The sequence below is a fragment of the Agelaius phoeniceus genome, chromosome 1 (genome assembly GCF_051311805.1).
Source record: "Agelaius phoeniceus isolate bAgePho1 chromosome 1, bAgePho1.hap1, whole genome shotgun sequence".
Classification (NCBI taxonomy): domain Eukaryota; kingdom Metazoa; phylum Chordata; class Aves; order Passeriformes; family Icteridae; genus Agelaius; species Agelaius phoeniceus.
The window spans coordinates 57,080,097-57,100,967 of record NC_135265.1 but is presented as its reverse complement, the minus strand read 5'-3'; the positions used below and the strand labels follow the sequence as shown (position 1 = coordinate 57,100,967).

Here is a 20,871-nt window from a genome sequence, read left to right as displayed (position 1 = left end):
GGGAAGATATCGCGATGTTACGCTCAAAATATTGCAATGTTACGCTCAGGCGGAACCCCTCCCCTTTTACCGTTACTTTACCATTAACCCCTGCTATAAATGACCCAGTTCAACCATTAAAAAACGCCATTTCACCATCCACCACTTTGGTGTATGCGTGTGCTTGGTCCGTGTGGCAAAATTGCTGCCACCAAGCCATCCTCGACCTGGGATGCCACACCCCCAAGCAGTGGCAACTGGTGCCAAAGTGGTGCCAAAACCCGGGAACGATCTGGGAAGCGGGAATCTCCTGGGCGAGTGAATGGCAGCCGGAGCAGTGGGACTGTCTCCGGCAGGAAGGACGCTCCCAGAGGACCAGCAAGAGGGGAGTCTTGCGCTGAGAATCAGCGAAGGAGGAAGGCTCGCGCCAGAAGCTGGCAAAAGAGGAAGGCTCGCGGCAGGGGCAGCAAAAGAGGAAGTGTCACACCGGGAATTGGTGAAAGAGGAAGTCTCGCGCTGCAGCCGGCAAAAGAGGAGGTCTCGCGTCGCGAATTGGCAAAAGAGGAGATCTCGCATCGAGAATCAGCGAAAGAGGAAGTCTCGTACCAGAAGCTGGCAAAAGAGGAGGTCTCGCGTTGAAAACCAGCAAAGGAGAGAATGGAGCCCCTTGCCAAGGTCATTTTTAAAATTCACAGACAGTGGGGCATAGATTGTGAACTGGGAGACTTTATTCTTGCAGTGTCGAGGCTCCTGCGTGTTGGGGTAATCAGGCAGCCAGAGGATATTCTCCACCTGGAAGTGTGGGATGATTGTACTGGGGCCCTAGCAGAGGAGGCTATGTCCTCAGGCTCGGGGCAAAATCTAAAATTATGGGGCAGGGTCATGCAGGCTCTGAAACAGGTTCAGCAAGTTCGTCAGGAGCGGGGAAAGTGGAAGGCCACCCAGGACTGCTTGCAGGAGGGGCCCTGGCAGGTGCGAACGATTGTGAGTCTGCTGAGTGTGGGGATTTGCAGCTGCAGTAGCGCTCTTCGCGGCTCCCGAGCCCAGGCATCCCAACTATGGGAAAAAAGCGGTCATTTTGGGATGGGCTGCTAGAGGAAGCGTGAGGTGCAGCTGTTAGCTCGGCAGCGAGGAGTGCAGCCATTAACTCGGAGGCGCGAGGCACCGCCCTTGGCTCGGAGTCCGAGGGAGCCTGGACGGGGCCTCCACCTTATGCGCCGCAGGGTGATGAGCCCCGGGGGGGGGGGGGGGGGGTCACCATGGCGACCCACGGCCCCTCCACAGCAGCGGCGGCCGGGCCGCGCTGGGGGTGCTGACGGAGAATGGGCAGCAGCAGCAGCGGGCCGGCAGCCAGGGTGCTGCTGTTATCAAGCGCTTCTCTGGTTTTGAAAACACCATCACTTCATCTAGAAAAGATGAAGTGCCCAACTGCATCATCAGTGCTGCGTCAAAGCAAGGTTTTGCTATCTACATAGATGATTCAGAAGATAAAGAAAACTACAGCTGCCAAGTGTCTGAAGAGCTGGAATTAAGCCACCGTGAACTGGATACCAGTGCAATGACATCCAGTATTCATCAGCTGCTGGATCTGAGTTCAGGCTCTCCTATGGTAGTGGAAGATGTTGTAACTCTGGCTGTGGGAGAGTATGCAGAAGACATTCATCAGTACCTCTGAGAGGCAGAAGTAAGATTTACTACATGAAGAAGCAGCCAGATATCATAACAGGAATGCATGCTATCCTGGTAGACTGGCTGGAGGAGGTAGGGGAAGAGTATAAACTTCGGACAGAGACTTTGTACTTGGCAGCAAACTTCCTGGACATGTTTCTTTCCTGCATGTCTGCTCTCAGAGGGAAGTTACAGCTTGTGGGAACAGCAGCAATTTTTCTGGCTGTGAAGTATGAAGAGATCTACCCACCAGATGTGGATGAATTTGTCTATATAACAGATGATACCTACACAAAGAAGCAGCTGCTAAGAATGGAACGCTTGGTTCTCAAAGTGCTGGGTTTTGACCTAACAGCCCCAACCGTCAACCAGTTCCTCCTTCAGTATATTCAGAGACGTGGAATCTGTATGAGGACAGAGAACTTTGCAAGGTATCTTGCAGAGCTGAGTCTCCTTCAAGTTGATCCTCTTCTGAAGTACCTTTCTTCACAAATTGCTGCAGCAGCCTACTGTTTAGCAAACCATACAGTGAACAGATCTTTCTGGCCAGAAGAATACCTTAACATCGTGACACTTGTCCACCTGGGCACTAGAGGAAGGCCCAAAAGTCATAATTAAAAATGAGCTAGGAGAATGGGAAACGGGTTGGAGACTGGTACTCACAGGGCGAGGGTACGCAGCCATTAAGAAAAAATAGTAAAATGAAATGGTGCCCGCTTAAGTCGGTCAAACCGGACCTTCAGGGCAAAACCTAATGAAATTTGTAAAGTTTATTTTGCAGGACTGAATCCTCAGATGCCCCTGCGGCCCATACACCCCGCTTCCTAAATGCTGTGACGAATCATCAAGCAGCCCGATGGCAGACCATACCGGGATCATGAAAAACTCAGTGACCGAGCTAAAGGAGAGGCGGGCGCAGAGAAGGACTGGGGGAAAAAGCTCAACAAAAATGTTATCAGTCATGGTTCATATAAATGTTGTTTTTGAAAGTCTTGTTTCAAGTGGTATCCATCAAGTAGAGTTCAAACTCTGGCCAGGTTCTGGCTCCACTTGAATGGAATGCCAATCAACCCAGAGTTTTTCTGCGTCAAAAGGTTCAAAGGGAGTTTTGGAGAAACATGAGTCGGGACATGAGTTCTCCACACCTCTCTAGTTTTAAGGTCAAACAGGTCGCAGACTCTGGGAGGATAATTCGGTGATGTGGTGTCAACCAGAAAACTGAGGAGGTCCTGTGAAGATATCCAAAGTCATGGTTCAGTCAGCCCCCATGACTGATCGCCTTATATTTTGAACAAGTTTGTGTTGTTTTTTAGAAAAACCCAGTTAGAGATAGTTAGCTTTTCGTTTGTTAAACATTTACAGTTACAAGTTTGTTGTGGTTGTGTTACATTGTTCAGGTTCAGTGCATTTTTCCAGTTACATGTTTCCCACTTGTCAGTTTTAACCTCAGCATTTTCTATGTTTTTAGCTGGTCATAAAAGGGTGGGGAAATGTGGGAAGATTGTGTGCTTGGTCCGTGTGGCAAAAGTGCTGCCACCGAGCCATCCTCGACCCGGGACGCCACGCCCCCAAGCGGTGGCAACACTTCCCTCCCATAAATAAATATTTAAATAAATAAATATCTAACCAAGTACAAAAATTTCACCTAGAAAAAGATGCTCCTTTTCCAACTTATATTGCACTTCAATGAATCAACTAGTATTGTCTCCCCACAAGATTTTGGGCCCCATAATCAATAGACTTGAATCATGAATGAATTCTAGGTATCTTGCCTGTATAACCTTTGAAATTTGAAAAATATGTTGATGTAAATTAGCTAAGAAAGTTCTTTTGCAATGTTGTTAGTTTGAATCATTAGGTGAAGCAGCAGGATGGCATTAAATGGGGGCAAAAAAGCAAAATTAGCACAAGGAAAAAAAATTAAGACAGTGACAAGAAGAGACAAGCCTTTCCCAACAAGTCTTAAAATATCAATGTCATGTTTAACCAAACAGCACACAAAGGCAAACCAAACTCTCTTGCAAGTAATGCTTTTCTCAAACTTCCTTGTTAATGACTATTAGTCATTAACAGTAGCAAACAAGTAAAAATGCTCCCATTTTGTGAAGTGCAGTTCCTGAGCATCAAATGGATGTGTTTTTACTGCAACAGATAGTAGTATGAGCAGATGCCAGAAATGGAAATTTCAATCATATTTGCCACCAATGGTCACAAGCAAACATACTGAGATAGCTACTTTTCTTATAATAATTCTTCTGTAGTTGCTAACTGGCTTATGCCACAGCATAAATTAATGATTCATTAATATGAATCAGTGTGAGAATAATAAATTAAATGGAAAACCAGTAAACTTAAAGGCTGCTTATGCAGAGACAGTTAGCCTTGCAGACTTTCTCAGGGCCATAACATGTACAGTTCAAAAGCACAAGAATTTGTGTAAAGGATAAAAAAAGAAATATAAGTTTGATATTACTGGAAAAAGGGAGAGTGGTGCTCTCTATATCCAGCTATATATCTTTTTCATTCAATAAACCATTTCAGCAGGCTCTGGCACAGCTTGCTTTAAGTAGGATTACACACATCTATATCTGCTGAGAGCCTAGTTCCACTGGCTCTGAGCCTGCATTTTTATAGACTTTTGCATGTGGTTACTTTCAAAGAACTCATACTCATCTACAGAAGCAGCACTTTTCCAGCTCTCATCGCCACCATTATAACTGTCCAACAATTTCCAAGGCTCTCTGAGATATATTAGATGAGAAGGGACTGTAACATTGTGAAGTCTTACAGATCTGACCAGAGCAGATTAAGTAAAACCCCTTAGAGAATGAGAAAGATCTACTGTGTAATTAAAGGAGCATGATGGTCTTATCAGAAGCATAAAAGCAATGCCAGCATCTCTCTTGCAATTAGTTTTTCTGTCTAGGCCCTAAACATTTTACACTGAATGACAGAATTGCCCTCTTTATTTTATACAGTGAGGCATAAAGAAATTACTTGTTCAACATCAGCCAGCAGACGAAGGGTGCGGCCGAGACTTTGAGGGTCACAATCCTTGGTTCAGAGTGATCCCAAAGAGCATTCAGTGAAGAGTAGCTTTGAACAGAAGTGGAAAGAAAGGAGATAGACATACACATCATATATAGACATAGACATCAATATATATTCATATGTATTTCCTACTCCTACATGTATTCCATCCATAGTCTTTGCGAAGTTTGTGTCTCACACCTTAAATATATTTGGTCATACCTTCTGGCAGTGGAGACAGACAATTTCCATTCAGGATTGTAATGAAAAAAAATCCCTCAGAAATTAATTCTGAAACTGAGATGACTTAATTTAGCTTACAGAAAAATATTGTCATGACTCAAGACTACTAAAAATAGTATTTTTTATCACATATTTTACTTTTTGGTACTCACTACATTTTGGAGGCCGGGAAGAGGATTCTAAGTGCAAAGACAAAAAGAGGCTGTAGGACAATTCTTTTTCCAGTTAATGGCATACCTATGACATTTTCTCTTGTTTCTCCTACTAGAATAAGAAGAAATAACAAGAAGTCACTTGCTTGTCTCTTCCAAAACATTTCCATATAAGAAAGGAATTATTGTCCACAGAGAAAAAAAGAGTTTTGGGTCGTTGTTGGTCTAGATCCCAAGGGGTCAGATCCTAGCATTTATTATTAGAATTATCTCATCTCAGTTGGTTCTACCAAAACAAAAGAATGTTTGAAGATAATATTTCTTCAAATATAACCATGGAAAAGGACCCCTTTCTCTTCTTCTAAAATTCCCCCTCTTCCTCAAAAAGAAACAATAAAATCTTCATATTGATAGGAAAACCCATGCATTTTGATGATTATTGGTAAAGATCTCACTGGAGATTTCTCTATGACAAGTTTGATTTCAGCAACTTGTGAAATCCCAAGTCAGGCAATTCCATATACCAGTAGTTAAAAAAATAATACTACTTATGATAAAAACCCCATCACAAATGGAAAACCCAACTAACCACACAAACAATACCCTACCACCAGCATACTGTTTGCAAACTTTTTGTTGCACATTAATCATGCTGCCTGTCTGAACTGTGGACAATTAAGACAGCAGCTCCTACTGTGAAGCAGATCAAATCCTCTTAAAGTTGCATATGGCCTTTTAATCTAAGTGCACTGTACAGAGGACTTAGTTCTAGTGCTCACCCCTCATGAATCAACTCGAACTCTGTAACTGACCTCATTTGGCATCTGTCAGAAACTAAAAGCAATAGCACCCAGCTGTTCACTTTATTAAAACATACAATTGCATAAATAAAATATAAAATTATAAATGTAACTCCAATATTTTGGAAACTCAATGCTACTCAGTGGTAAAAATTCAGTTGTTATTTTTTCTGTGATTTTTATACCTTCTGAACAAAACTTATCCTGTTCCAATTCCTGGCCCCAAGATTTTCTGCCGTGTTTCCTCATTCTGTAATAAGATTCAGTCACGGCACAGAGGACTCTTTTTTACCCTTTCTCAGGGTGAAAGAGCATCAGACAAAGGAACTATTTATTAGTCAATGTTGTTGGGATATCAAAAAAAAAGTAATTCATCATTGAGAAAAGCTTTCAACAAGCTCTTTACCAGTGATTAGAAAAGGGATTTTAGCTTTTTATAGCATTTCTTAAAAGTTTTAGTTTCTCTAACCTCCCGTGCTTCTTACCAAGAATGATTCTCATCTTCATTTATTACCTGAAGCAGTGGTCAAAAAAGGAATTATTTAAGTGTCTACAATTATTTTCCTGCTACTGGATAGCTCACCTTTAGAAGGAGTCTTCATAATTTCAGCGAGTAGTCAGATATTTCCCTCTGTAAATAATGACAGTAGAATACATAATCAAAATTCAAATTTTGAAGCATCAGGAGAGAGGACTTTATCACAAGAAAAGAAAATATTGGGGGGAACATAGGGAGGACTGTAAAGATTATATAGGGGAAAAGAAAATGTAGAATCACTGAATATGCTGATGGAAGGCAATCATCAGGATCATCAAGTCCAGCTTGTGGCCAGGTGCAGGACACCCCAAGAGTCAAACTGTTTGCCTGAGAGCACTGTCCAAAATCTCCCTGAACTCTGTCATGTTTTGTGCTGTCACCACTTTCCTGGGGAGCCGGTTCTAGTGCCCAACCATGCTCTGGGATGAAAAAACTTTTCCCTGATATCTATACAAAACTTCCCCTGACTCATCATAACAGTATGATTACTGCTGAGGGAAGTCTGGGCCTTTCTCTGTGATGACTGCACGTGACTGCTTCTGGCTGCAAAAGAATTACCTCCTCTGGTACCCAGCCAGATCCACAGAAGGAAGCCATGTATTTCTGACACTAGAAGAGGATGAACCATGTTGTACAGACAGGCTGGTGGTAAAAAAAGAAAAATAAGGGAATAGAGATGTGAATTTATGAAGAGGAAGCTACTAGTAAAAGGACAGGAGGGAAGTTACTGCTGCCAGGGGTCAGACACTAAGAGGGCAAGACAAATGATACTGCAGGAAGCCAGTTACAAGCAACTGAGGTTTTAAAAGAAAAGGAGGAAAATTACCAAAGCCCTGAATGACAATTAAGAAGAAGAATAAGAATACACCAAGCCTACAAAGTTGACTTTGAAAGGTAGATGGGATGAGGAGGCCAGTAGCAGGACAGAGGAAAGACTGAGGCAGAAAAGCCCTTGGCAAGAAATATCAGAACAAATTCTATCCTTAAATATATATATATATAATTCATTATTCCCTCTTCAGTGCACAAAAAAAAAAAAAATCATAAATTCCTCCTTCTATCCACAGATCTCTCTGAAACCACTGGCAAAGTGTGCCATTTACTGTTGGTCCCTATAGAGTATTTCTACTAGCTAGTGATAAACTCTTTATACTGAACTCAAGTAGTAAAAAAATTTTTATTCAGTTTAAGGTGCCAAGTCTTCCGAAGAACCATGAAGAAATCTCATCGGCAACATGTAATGGAGAAAGCATAATCTTGGATTGATTTTTTACATTGTAGAAAATTGTATTCAACGAAAATTATGTACAAACAAGCATGCATCTTAAAGTACATTGAAAGACCATAACCACAATTGTAGAGAGAAATATTTTTGAAGACTCCAAAATCTCTGTTGGCATTACATCAATACATGTCATATTTTTGCACAATATTCCTGCCATTGTATTGGTTAGAATGGGCTCCCTGACTCTTTGGAGACTGCTAGAATATCTTTTCACATTTAAAAGGTGGTGTCTTATTTTTTTATGTATGTAAATGTAAACACTTTTTTTTGCTAATAAGGTAGTGCTACGGAAAAGTACAACATGATAAAACATTTTCTTTCCACATTCCAAGTTACATATACCTACAGCAGAAGCATCTTTGCAAGCAATTTCTGACATTATACACAAGTTTTTATACTTTTCTTCAGTGTCCCATGGGCAAATATCAAACAAAGTTTGGAATTAAATATGTGGGATAAACATAGATTATTTCCCTGGATTTGAATAAAATCAAACATAGAATCAAATTTGCTTATAACTAAAATAGGAATGTTTTAGTTGTGAAATCCCCCCAAAATAATGAAGATAAATTGACATATTTAGTTTAATTCTGTTTACCTGTCCTGTTTTGATGTGATATTTTTAATGATGATATAGCTAACAAAATACAAAATATTCCATTATACTTGCATCATCAAATGAATTTGCAAAGGAATAGAGACACTGTGAAGATAGATACCCACAGAGTTGTTTCCCTAGAAACAGGAAGAAGGAATGTGCTGACAATTTCCATACCTTCATCAAATTACTGGTGGCTCACCAACACAGTTCATATAGGAGATATCTATTGCACTTCAAAAATAGAATAATTTTAACTGTAGCTTATGTTTCTTTCCAGGCATATTTTCCTTCTCAAATCTTTAAGAAAACTTTCTTTGAGAAAGGTTGAATGTGTGGTTGAAGATGCTTCAAGGGGCAAAATATTTCAGAAAAATGCAGTGTTATTTACAGAAAGTTGGACCTTGTCTAAACTTCCAACTTGGTGCTCAAAAGTTATGGAATCACCATACATTTTTCACTGAGGTTCTTCATGGCAGAACACAGACAGATCTGAAAAGACTACACTTTGGCCACAATGGAGAGCAAATGCATTTATTGCACAGAGCATGATGCCAAGACTAAAAAAGAAGGTATTGTTCTAATATCAAATTTATTTGCTTGTCGTCCATGACTCTTAAAGACAATCCCATAATTTTTAAATCAGAGCTGGCTTGGAAGACACCAGACAGGAGTAAGGAAGCCGTCTCACAAAGAAAATAATTTTGGATTTCTAAGGATCTTTTTGAATCATTGCAATGAATTTTCCCCTCTCTTTATATGTGTAAATCCAAAGGGGGAAACACTTCCTTCTGTGTTGATCTATGGCTATCTATTAATTTACCAGTGTTACCATCACTGTTCCATGGGATGCCTCTCAACATCTCTAGGATCTAGAGAGGTCTTAATCTAAAGAATCTACAGAATCAACACAAAATGGGTATAGAAGCAAAGTACTGATCAGAAACAGCCACCTATAGTCAAACAATTTTAGCATTTTGTGCTAGGAATACATAAAACTGACCTGTTGCATCTGCCGTGCATTCATATATATTACTGATTCTAAATGTGAAAAGCAAATTCCTTACAGCAGTATCATCTGAAAAAAACTTCTGCTAATCACTCAAGGATCTTTCCCTGAAACACCGAGACCAAATTAACATGAGCTTTGATTTTGTAAAAACAGATAAAGTTTTGCTATTGGTTCATGAATTTATTATCTTCTACTTGCTGTTATAAAAACAGTTCATTTTAAATTTTCACAGATATAAAAGGGAGGAAAGAGTGATGAAGAAAGACTGTTCCAAAACGTGACGTCATAGTTGTAAAGGTCACAGAATAAGCTTCTCTCTCCCTACATGGGCTAGACACTCCAATCTGAATTTGCTCCACCTAGGCTCTGGCATTTAAATCATAAATATTCCTTAGCTTCCTCTGCAATTGGTGGTAAGATGTGATATTCTGGTAATTTGAATTTTAGATGGGCTGAATCATCTTTTGGAGAGGTCTTTCCCTCCAAACCACGAGCAATCTTAGAGAGTGCCTCATATAGGCATATAGGTTCAATAGTTGCCTCCACCATTTCATGCCTTTCTAAACCTCCACAGAGCTAGAAATTAAGTAGCTCACACCATTTATGAAACTGGCAACTGTTGAATTGTTTGCGTTTGTGTCTTTTTCATGAGGGGCAGAAGAGAAAGCAATACAGGAGACAAGAGAACTGAGAATCCAATTTCTGTGTTGGAATCCTAATTTAGGTCTGGAATCTGTTACCTTCAAATTGGAAGCAGGTGGCATTAAAGGCAGTTATCTCATCAACATATTATGTGCTCTAATTTTGACAGGAACACAATGATGGCATTGCATTTGCAGACTGGTCTCAGGATGACAGATGGCACCTCCATTGCATAGTAATGTCCCCAAAGAGATTTTAAAAACAACTGAGTAGTTTTCAAAGATAACGTTTAAGAATAAAATGTGATGATTGTTCATACAATTTAGACAATGTCCAGCTGCAGCCAATAGCAGTCAATATTCACTGGAGCTCAATCTCCATCCCTAAAATCCCTGAGGAACACCTTCATTTTAAAGCTGAAAAACTGTGAGGAGCACCAGTATCAGTGCAGAAAATATGTGATGGAATAAGACCAGCAAATTGATATGTTTGCTCAGCCCCTTCTGCTCTCCAGGGAATCTGCACTGGCTGAAAGGCTTTTAAAATGTGTAGAAGCAGTGTAAAGTATCTGACTCTAAAATTTCACCCAAAAAAATATGGAGTATCCCCATCTTGTCTGAATAAATCCATGTATGGCAATTTGATAAATAAGATAAGAAAGATCCACTGAGACCCAACATCATGTTCAAAAATTACTAATTGACAGAGTTGAAAACAGCAATATGAAGGTCTTGTAAGGGATCACACATAGAAAACACATAAGACTAAACATTCTGTCTGCAAATCTAATTGTACTGATCTGCGGTGAAATATTCAGTTGTAATAAATTCTACTTTTTTGATTGTTTTGGTAAAAATTCAGTAAAAATCTTATATAGTAATTTTTTTGAAACTGTGCTGCATATTTCCTATGATTTTGAGCTGTTCCAGCATGATACAGAACACTAATCAACTAAACACAGATAGATAGAGCAGTCGACAACTTTGCCACACTTTTGAGTGAAATGAGCTAACTAGTTATCTCTGGGCAGTTCTGTGAGTATTAGTACACCATGAATTACTTTTTTCACATCTCAACAACATTATAATGACTAATAAATAATTCCTTTGTCTGATGAATACATTTTTAGCATTTTTGCTGAAGAAAATTCTCACCAGCATGAATTAGAGAATCACAATCTTGTCTCTAAAAAGTAAGTTGATTTTTCAGTGCTTTCATTCATTTTTAAATTGTGAGAAAGAAAGATCTAAAAGAAACTTATATCAGGAAAAGTAAAGATTAAGTAATATCTTTCTACTTCATCAGCTCTTAAGATTCAATAAGCTTGGTATTTTAAGCTAAATATTTCCTAAATAACCAACAGGACTTCAATCAAGAAGCAACATTCTCGTGTCAGCATCTACTCAGCGGACCTTTAAAGGGTTGGTATCTTTCAATATTGCCTTTCTAATGCTTTAGGAAAAACAGCAAAACATAAGAAAAGCTACTGGAGACACATATCTAAAAAATTATTCTTAATTTTTGGAGGGAATTTTTAAAAATGCTTAACTAAACCTCATTGATGCAGAGTATCTACCTCTTCACTAAGCATCCATTCCTCTGTACATTCATGACTCTCCAGAATGAAATTGTCCCCCTTTGTTCACTCATCTAAATGAGATCTCTTAATTAGAAATAGAGCCTGCTTTGATTCCCTTGACAGCTAGCGGTAAGACATATGCCCTTTGGCTGATACTGGATTTTGTTATTAAAAAACTTCACAAATTTAAAAATGTTTATCACAACCCTGTCTAATATAATTTTCTTAATTGTAAAGTAGCACTGATAATTTAAACTAGTTCAAAGCAACTTCAAAGCATATAATCTGGATTTTATGGACAAAATCCTTCTGTCTTTCAGACCAGTAAGTAATGTTCAATGAATGCAGCTTATACCCAACTCAGTAATGAAATGGAAAATCAGAAAAATTGGAGAACAACTGCATCAAGTTTTCAAATGAGGCACCAGGGAAGGAATTATAATTCAAAGCAATCTTTTTCATTGATTAAGGAAACAAAGAACCTAAGAATACACCTTAACTCATTTTTCATTTCCCCTCCTTTTTATCTTATTCTTACAAAACCTCACAACTGAATTCTCTGAGGTGCTTTAGCATCCTAGTAGTCAATAAGTGATTGCAAAGCCATTCAGATAAAAGTAGCAATAATCTAATGAAAATACATTTTCCTCGGGACATGATAAAAGTCCCATCCTAAAACTGACCAACTCCCCAAGGGTCTGAAGGAGCTCAACAGTAGGTAGCAGTGAGTACCTAATGAGACACTCACAGGAATGATGCTAAAAAGTATCACTACGGTTCCACAACCAGCTTTGATTTATACGAATATATAAAAATTTTAAAATCCCATTGCTTCATCTTAGGATAATCCTACATCTCATTGTATTTGACAATATTAATAATGAAAAAAACAGAATGGTGGAAAAGCATCAGAAAACGTAGCTGTGCTGTGTTGCTGTATTACTTAAGTATTCTCTGCTGAAGTGGCTATGAAGGCTTGGTGACTTTGAACCTCACCAGATGGGTTCCACAAGCCACCTAACATCCAGTAAAAATAAAATAGGACACATATCAGAGGAAGTGGATGGATGGATGGATGGGTGGATGGATGGATGGATGGATGGATGGATGGATGGATGGATGGATGGATGGATGAAAGGATGGATGGAGTGATAACCCCTCTGTGTGTGTATACCTTGCCCATATTGCCAACAGCAGATGTTTCACCTAGAGCATCAAACTCATCTTTTACCTAGGTTGAACGTCCTGTATTTTTAGACCATGATGATTATTTCTTCCCCATCAACTAAATTGAATACATAGTGAATATACAAAGTCCCATGTGGAGCTATACAAATGAAATTTCATGTGCATATTGCTTTAATTCATAAGGTCCTGACATTACTATTTAAGTTCAGTGTACATGTAAATTAAAGGTACAAAAAGGGTTTGTGAAGCAGATCAAAAGAATCAGAGAAAATCAACTTATTTTCCCAGGCCACCTCATACCACAATCACTGCCTGAGAAACAACTAGGAAGATGTACATAATTATAAGTAGTTAGTGGGGTTTAGTGCAAGAGATGAAGACAAGAGGTTTATACAATATAATAAGAACTGAAGATAAAAAGTAAAATGCTGTAAAAAACCAATGGTGGTCTAAAGACAGACTTTTTGTTTATGCACCTTGCAAAAGCAGGAGTAACACAGACCAGAAGTGATGCTGTTCTCAATCTTTCTTTAAGTCTTTTCAGATTTTACTGAATTACAAAGAACACTCCTTATTAAAATACTGTAACCTTACTGCAATCAGTGGTGAACTGCTGCAGTCCGTTTAAAACCACTGTAGAAATGATGGTGCTAGTTTTGCTTAATATTAAAGAGTGGCTGGATATTGTTATTATTCAGAAAGGATGTAAAGCAGGGTCATTCTTTTTCATTTCAGTTTAAAGGAATGCTAACTGGCTGAGCAAGTATTTTTTAACATAGCATAAAGCCTTCTTTCCTTCCTGCCTCTCTCTCCAAAATATTGCAAAGAGAATAGTGAAATACACAAATGACAAATGTTGAAATAATTCCTTTTTAAGCCATCTTCGTTGAGTTTAACAAAGATTTTTCTCTTTTAAAATTTGGACAATGGCTCTACATTGAAAAATAATAAATTATTATTAATTAGGATATGCTGTTTTAAGTCAAGCACAGATGAAATAGCCACTCTTACTTCTTTCTTTTAAGGTCTGCACAAGCATTTCTTTCCTGTCTTTTTCCTGGGCTACGAGTTTCCTTGTTTCCTTCCTACAGGTTGGATGGTGAAAATCCATAACACCTGAAAATCCATAACACCTGATTTTGCACCAAAGATTTTGCATGTACAAGAAAGAAACGTGAAAATCAGCACATGAAGACCTTATCACATACTGTCTTTGTGGGATGTGCCAGGTGATGGACCTGCTGTATTTGTTTGCACAATGTATTGTGAGTGAATTGTAAAATATCATTATTCAAAAGAATAGGGCTGAACATTCTCTTCCCTGAACAAGAGAGAAGATAGGTCTTTCTTAATGGTGTTTCAATAGAGTGGGAAGAAAAAACAGATGGCACTTAGAGAATGTACTCATTTGGGAGAAACATCTACACAGCAGACTGGGGCAGGCAGAAATGGCACATACAGTTCATCCAGGATGAATGCAGCCTGCAACTTTTCTGAGAGGAACAGAGCTTAAGTCTGTGAATGGACAGATATCTGAAACCTCCACCCATGTTTTCACTCGGTGACATGGAGCCCCACCACATGACATCACTGCAAGGCTTGGAGGAACAGGCAGACACACATGTGGCAAGTTACAGTCCCTGGCACAGCTCTCTCTCTGTCTCCTTCATGCATAGTGAGGCCTCATTATGTGTGACCTAAATAATAGCTATATTGACGTGGTCTTTAGAAATTGGAGCTACTCCTCTCTTGCCATATAGCTGCAATAGCTTTTACAACCAAAAAATCCCAAAGCCCTTGAGAAACCTGCCAAGCAAGAAAGAAAAACATAAGCTCCACAATGCATCCTTCCTGTCACTGATACCATAGCATGTACTGAAGGCATGGAATCCTTGGCAGGAAACTACCATAAAAAAATCCTCAAACCTGCTTGCACATTACATACAACACCCTTCCAAGATGTAAACAATCCCACCAATTAATTTGAAGATGTTTAAATAGATAAACAGTTTAACTATTACCATGATCTTCCCTTATTTGTTACTCTACTGCTACAAGGCATATGTAAAGACTCAGTAAACAAAGGAAAAGAACAATTCAAATATGTGTCTGATCATGTACATACACACATTCTCTTTAGCATAGTCCCCATTTATCATACACAGCATGACTATTTAACATTTAGCAATTACAAGGATTACAAAAAAATGTATGGTTCTTGAAAGTGTTTAACTTTTTGTCACACTGTAGACTCCTCAGATTTATCTGTAACACAGTGGATTTTGGCAAAGTAAGTCAGAAGCATAGGAAGAGACTGTATGGCTGCTTCATTGCTTTGAAGGGAGATGCAGAATCTACATGCTCCCACAAAAGTGACCTCCACAGTATAATTCAAATACAAGACTAATGTATAAGTGGATACCAGACAGTTCATTATCCAAAATTACAGGCGTATCCTTAGAAAATGCATGGTGTTTTAGTGTGAATAAGGACTGCACTGTAGAAGGAAATCACCTAATTCCCCCTTACTGTGCTTTGTTTCATATGACAACGGAAGCCCAGAGAGTGTGAATTAAACTCATTCCAGATGAAACCAAACCAGAGTGCATCTTATCATGCCAATGACCGGACATGCTTAGTCATTAGGGCCATATTTGAGTTAATGTGAAATCAAATCTTTAAAATACACATAATGTGGATGTCAGATCTACAAGACAAGCTACTCCACAAATTCATTCTGATTTTGCCTTACAACTTGTAACTATGTGTCCTGGTTCAGGGCAAATTTTGGAGAGAACCCCCAAAGGGGCTCCTCTAGGAAAGCAGATTCAATTGGCCCCTCCCCTCAACCGGTCCGCAAGAAAATACTTCCTTGGAGAAAAGTAGAAAAAAGCTGTTTATTAAACAATAAAACCTAAACAATAAGAATCAATAAAACCCCTCGCTGCTCCAAAAGAGATGAGAAACTCAGAAAGTCCTCTCCCCGGGCTGCCTCTCAGCTCACTCAGTCTCTTATCAGTCCCTCTGGCACTGGAAATGCTGCAGCCCAGGCCCAGCCTGGTGGGCCACAGGTGCGAGCTGCCGGTGCTCCTCTGGGTGTTCAGTCCAGAGCAGGTTTAAACAGGTCCAAAGAAAAGGGAAAAATGAAAAAAAAACCACAGTCCAGGGAACTTCTTTGCCTCAGACAGCTAAACTAGCTAAAAGCAAATGAGAGCTCTGTCTCGCTGTCTGTTCATCCGCAGACAACATTGTCCAGCAGCAGGAATGTGGAGGGGTGAGTGCAGTATCTGAAAACAAACTGCACACTTTTTCTCTCCCCTTTCACTCTCTGGAACAAGTCTTAAAGGTGCAAAACTTATTATTCAGCATAAACAGAACAGATGATTGAGGATAAAAGCATCATAAAGTCAACCTAGGACACCATGACACAGGCATAGATCACGAAGCCAATACTCATCTATGGGTGTCATGGACTCATTTATCCATCAGTGTCGGTAGGAGTAGATCAACTTACATTGTAAATTCTGTGGGAGGAGAAACAAATTTGTCAGTCATATTTCCTTGGTGTTCCAGTCTTTGGGGACCTATAAGCCTTGATGAAATTGTAACAATGAACAAAGATTGCAAGGATGAGCAGCAATAGTGTGAAATCTCCCCAAATAAAATATAGACCTGTTTCAATACACTTCTTCAATAAGACTTTCAAAAGGGATTAAAAACATAAACATGAAAACATTCTTACTTTCCCGGTTGTCCATATTTTTTTAAAGTAGAATTATGTGAAAAAGGCAATGCTACTACATATTCTTGAGAATCTATGGGAAAAAGGTCAGAAGAACAAAAAATATGGAGTTTTTACACTACAATAACAGACTTGTCAATTTCCACTTCCAGAGAAAGAACTAGAACAAATCAAAAGTCTGTAGCCATCTTATGGATTGCAAAATGATGAACAGCAAATTTATATGACTTTGTCAAGTACAATATTTATCATTCCTCCTGTGATAGGAAAAGTAATGTAACTCAAGCATCTTGCCTACCGTTATGGCTCTTAACTGATTCATAGTACTTTGCATGAACAAAATAATGGAGTATTATAGAGCTTACAAAAGAGTACAAAAGTGGTTGCAAAACCTTACTTATAATGATTACTAGTCTCTATTACACTATAAATCCCTAAACCTGGCATGCCTTAGTATATCTGTTGAAAACTTTGATGATGAGAAAGACACTGTCTTTGTTAAAAGTGAATGGATGCTAAGCTAAGAAGCACTGTCAGGGACCTGAATGACAGGGTTATAAAATTTCATTCATAAACAGCAAAAATAAAAGTTGTGCAAAAAAATGTCTTCATATTCTTAAAATAAAGAACCTATTTTATTGAAAACAGTCAGGTAAAAAAGAGACAGGTGAGAGTTTTTCAGAGAAAAAGGAAGATATTATTTTTAATTGGAAGCTGAATAAGAACTAATCAATAATATATTACAAAATATGTTACAGAGTAAGGACAGTGATTAAGTATAAGAATAGCATTTAATTCTTGTCCAGTTTCAAGGTGTTTAAGCCAGAGATTATTAAGGATCGGTTAGAAACTCCCTGTCAAATATGATAAAGATGTCTTAGTGAGGTAAATAGTAGATGTTCAAATGGCTTTTCCTTATATAGCTATTATTATTTTCTTGGTTTTCTCCATTACTTGGCTGTTATGAACTTGAATTTTATTGATTTAAAAGCCACCTCTGATAAAAAATACTTTGTATTTTTAATTTGTAGCTAGAATTTTTTTCAGGAACTCATTTCAATATGCTCATTCTATAACTCTCTTTTAACCAACAACCTTCTTTAAATTGTTGCCAAATGTGTTTGGAAAATATCAAATTTATTTGATGCGGTTTCAAGTTATTTCAACTTTTTTCATTTTTTCATGTGACCATGTGTCTAGTATGGGATTTTTTTCCCCTGAGAAATATCAGATTTAGTATAAGCAGCAGCTTGATGCTGTCCTGGTATTTTTAAAGTACCATCTGATTTGGATCAGCAGTGATGACCAAAACTATTAGAAAGTTTCAAAACACTGAAAAATTCTAGTGGATTTTTTCCCCCTCTCTGCTCATATCTTGATTTTAATGTAAGAACACCAGTTTTTTCTGGATATTAAGTTCAACAGAACATTTTCTAGTGAATTCAGTGGGATAGTACAAGATTCTACTTGTACCTTACAATGCAATACATCCTCTACGAGTAAATTAAATTAAACTAAAACTTAACACAACCAACACAAACAATAACAGGCACAAATCATGAGGAAAGTTCTTAGCCAGAATGAAAGTGGAAAAGAAATTCTGTTTTATAGAGAGCATGAATCTCTACTCTTGTAAGGTCAATGGAAAACCTTTAGCAGGCTTCAATCAGACCAGGATTAGCCTTCCTTTTTATGTTTCTCAAAGGTGTTCTGAGTTCAGCTACCCTGAAGGTATCTTCTCCTCATTCAGTGTAGAAAGAGAAATAGAGCTTTTACTTTTCTATTTTTAATAAACTGAAACCTAAACTTAAATATCTGTCACTCATAAACTTATATTCTGCTGAATATAAACATTCAAATACTAAAATTTTTTCATTGTAGCTGTAGTTAGAAATAAACTCCCATAGTGATAAGATCACTGTGCAAAGCTTGAGTTCAGAGCCAATGCTGGGTTATGTACTTCCTTGGGATAAAAGATTTAAAATGGACATGCAAACAAAACTTTAAACTACTCTATCACTGTGTAACTCTATTGCTATAATAAGGCTTCATTTGATTTTTCTTGAGAGGCATAATAAGATTAAGGCATAATCATCATTTCCCCTATGACAAAAGATAAACTGCTTCTCATTGATCCCTCAGAAACCAGGCCAATCTTTGGATATTAAATAGTCATTTGCAGCAGCTATAGGTATATTATCATTCCAATAACATACTGTCAATGCCATTCTGATTTTCAGAGACACATACTATAGTGGTCTCTTGAGAAGTCTGATTAAACTCCTGACCCAGACAACAGGGAATAACAAGAATTAACCAGTTGCTTGAAGGATATTTTATGGAACCTGTTTTCATTTGTATTGATTTATATAAACCCTCCTAACAGTCATACTGTTTTTTTTAAGTGGGTACCAAAGCTACATAGATTGGATTGAATGAGAACCTTTTTCTTTCTTCTTTTTTTTTTTTTTTTTCCCTATTGCTATTGTGACATTTAGAGCAAGGTAAAAGTGCTTCAAAAGTCTTTTGTCATACCTTTCAATAAACTAATTAAATCCTTACTAATGCATTTACTGTACAGGCAGAGTATCTTAATAACTAGATTAGAGGAAAGATGTATAGTTATTATTGAGTATTATTGCTGAATATGCCATTCCAAACTGCCCTTGTCAAGTTGTTAGGATAATTTTTTATGTTTAGTTATTGCTATTAAAATTCCAGTGGTGCTATTGAGCACAAATATAAAAACATGCACTACTTGTCAACCCACATGCCAAGCATCTTATAACTGGAATATTCAGGAAAACAGACAAGAGTACGAAAGAATTTCTGCCCCCACTTGAGAAGAAAATCACAGTAATTAGCAGGGGAAATGATCTAGAAGCAGTTGGTACAACTTCAGCTTTGACATTATTTGCAGTAATTTTTCATCCAAAACAACTTGCTAATGATCATACAGGAAGCTTAAGAAACCACCATAATTAACCACAAATTTTTATATCTCCTGGCAGCACTGTAATGACAAGAACATCTTCCACTGTTCTATCAGATAAGACCATATTCCCATCATAACATCAACTGACTGAGTACAACACCAAGAAACATGTATAATTCTATGAGATTGTATTAAAATTTCAGTGTAACAAAATCATGTGTAATTTCATTACTGTAATTCAAAAACTGACCTGCAAAAAGGCAGGCCTGAAAAGACAAGATTTCTTGGATCCTGCAGCCTTTATGTATTCAGAAGATATTACATACCACAACTTGGTTAAGAAACAGTAGAGATCTGGCTTTTAAATGTCAAACATGATGCTAGTCTTCTCCAAAGCAATCCCCATCTAAAATATACAAAAATCACTTTTAAAACTCGTTTCAAAATGAAACTGCCCAGATGTATCAACTTTAAAAAAAAAAGCTTTGATCCAATCAAAATAGCTTCCAAGACTAGTAGTAAGTGAATTGTCTGCTAATGGAGAGAAAACACTATCCTAAACGCTGTGTGCAAATTATTCTCTTACTTCTTAAGCAGGATTTATTTCTTAAGACAGATATGAACTCTCTTTAAAAATCTGTATGATGAGATCCACACAGGGAATTTTGTAACCTCTGTGAACCACATGTCCCAGTGCCTGACAAATCACACAGTACATTTTCCCCTTAGGTGTGAATGGAATTTTTTGCAATTCATCTGTGCACATTGCCTCTTCCCATCCACTGGATACTACCGAAAAGACCCTGTCTCTGCCTTCTTTACTTCCTCTCACGAGATATCAATCCACACTGATAAAATACCCCTTAAGCCTTCTCCTCTCCAGGCTGAAAAGTCCCAGTTCTCTCAGTTTCTCCTCATATTTCAGATATTCCAGTCCTTTAATAATTTTTGTGGCACTTCAGTCAACTTAGTCCTTTAAGTCCATGTATCTCTGGTACTGTGAAGCCCAGAATTAGGTACAGTGACTTAGATGTGATCTCACCTGAGCTGAGTAATGGGGAAGAATAGTCTTCTTTGGCCAATGTCCTAGGTTGACTATATGATGCTTTTATCCCCAATTGTCTGTTCTGTTTATGCTGGACAATAAGTTTTGCACCTTTAAGATTTGTTCCAGAGAGTGAAGGGGGGAGAGAAGCGCACAGTTTATTTTCAGACACTGCACTCACTCCTCCACATTCCTGCTCCTAAACTGTTGTTGTCTGCAGATGGACAGACAGCGGGACAGAGATCTCCTTTGTTTTAGTTAGTTTTAGATAGCTAAGGCAAAGTTCCCTGGACTGTAGGGTTTTTCTCCCTTTTCTTTGGACCTGTTTAAACCTGCTCTGGACTGAGCACCCAGAAGAGCACTGACAGCTCACACCTGTAGCCCACTGGGTCAGGCCTAGGCCACGGCATTTCCAACACCAAAAAGACTAATATA

At 38.3% G+C, this 20,871-nt stretch overlaps 1 pseudogene; it reads left to right on the top strand.

Moving 5' to 3' along the window:
* Window positions 1–636: 636 nt before the first annotated feature.
* On the top strand, window positions 637–2,265 carry LOC129123620 (cyclin-A1 pseudogene; annotated as a pseudogene).
* The last annotated feature ends 18,606 nt before the right edge of the window (window positions 2,266–20,871 follow it).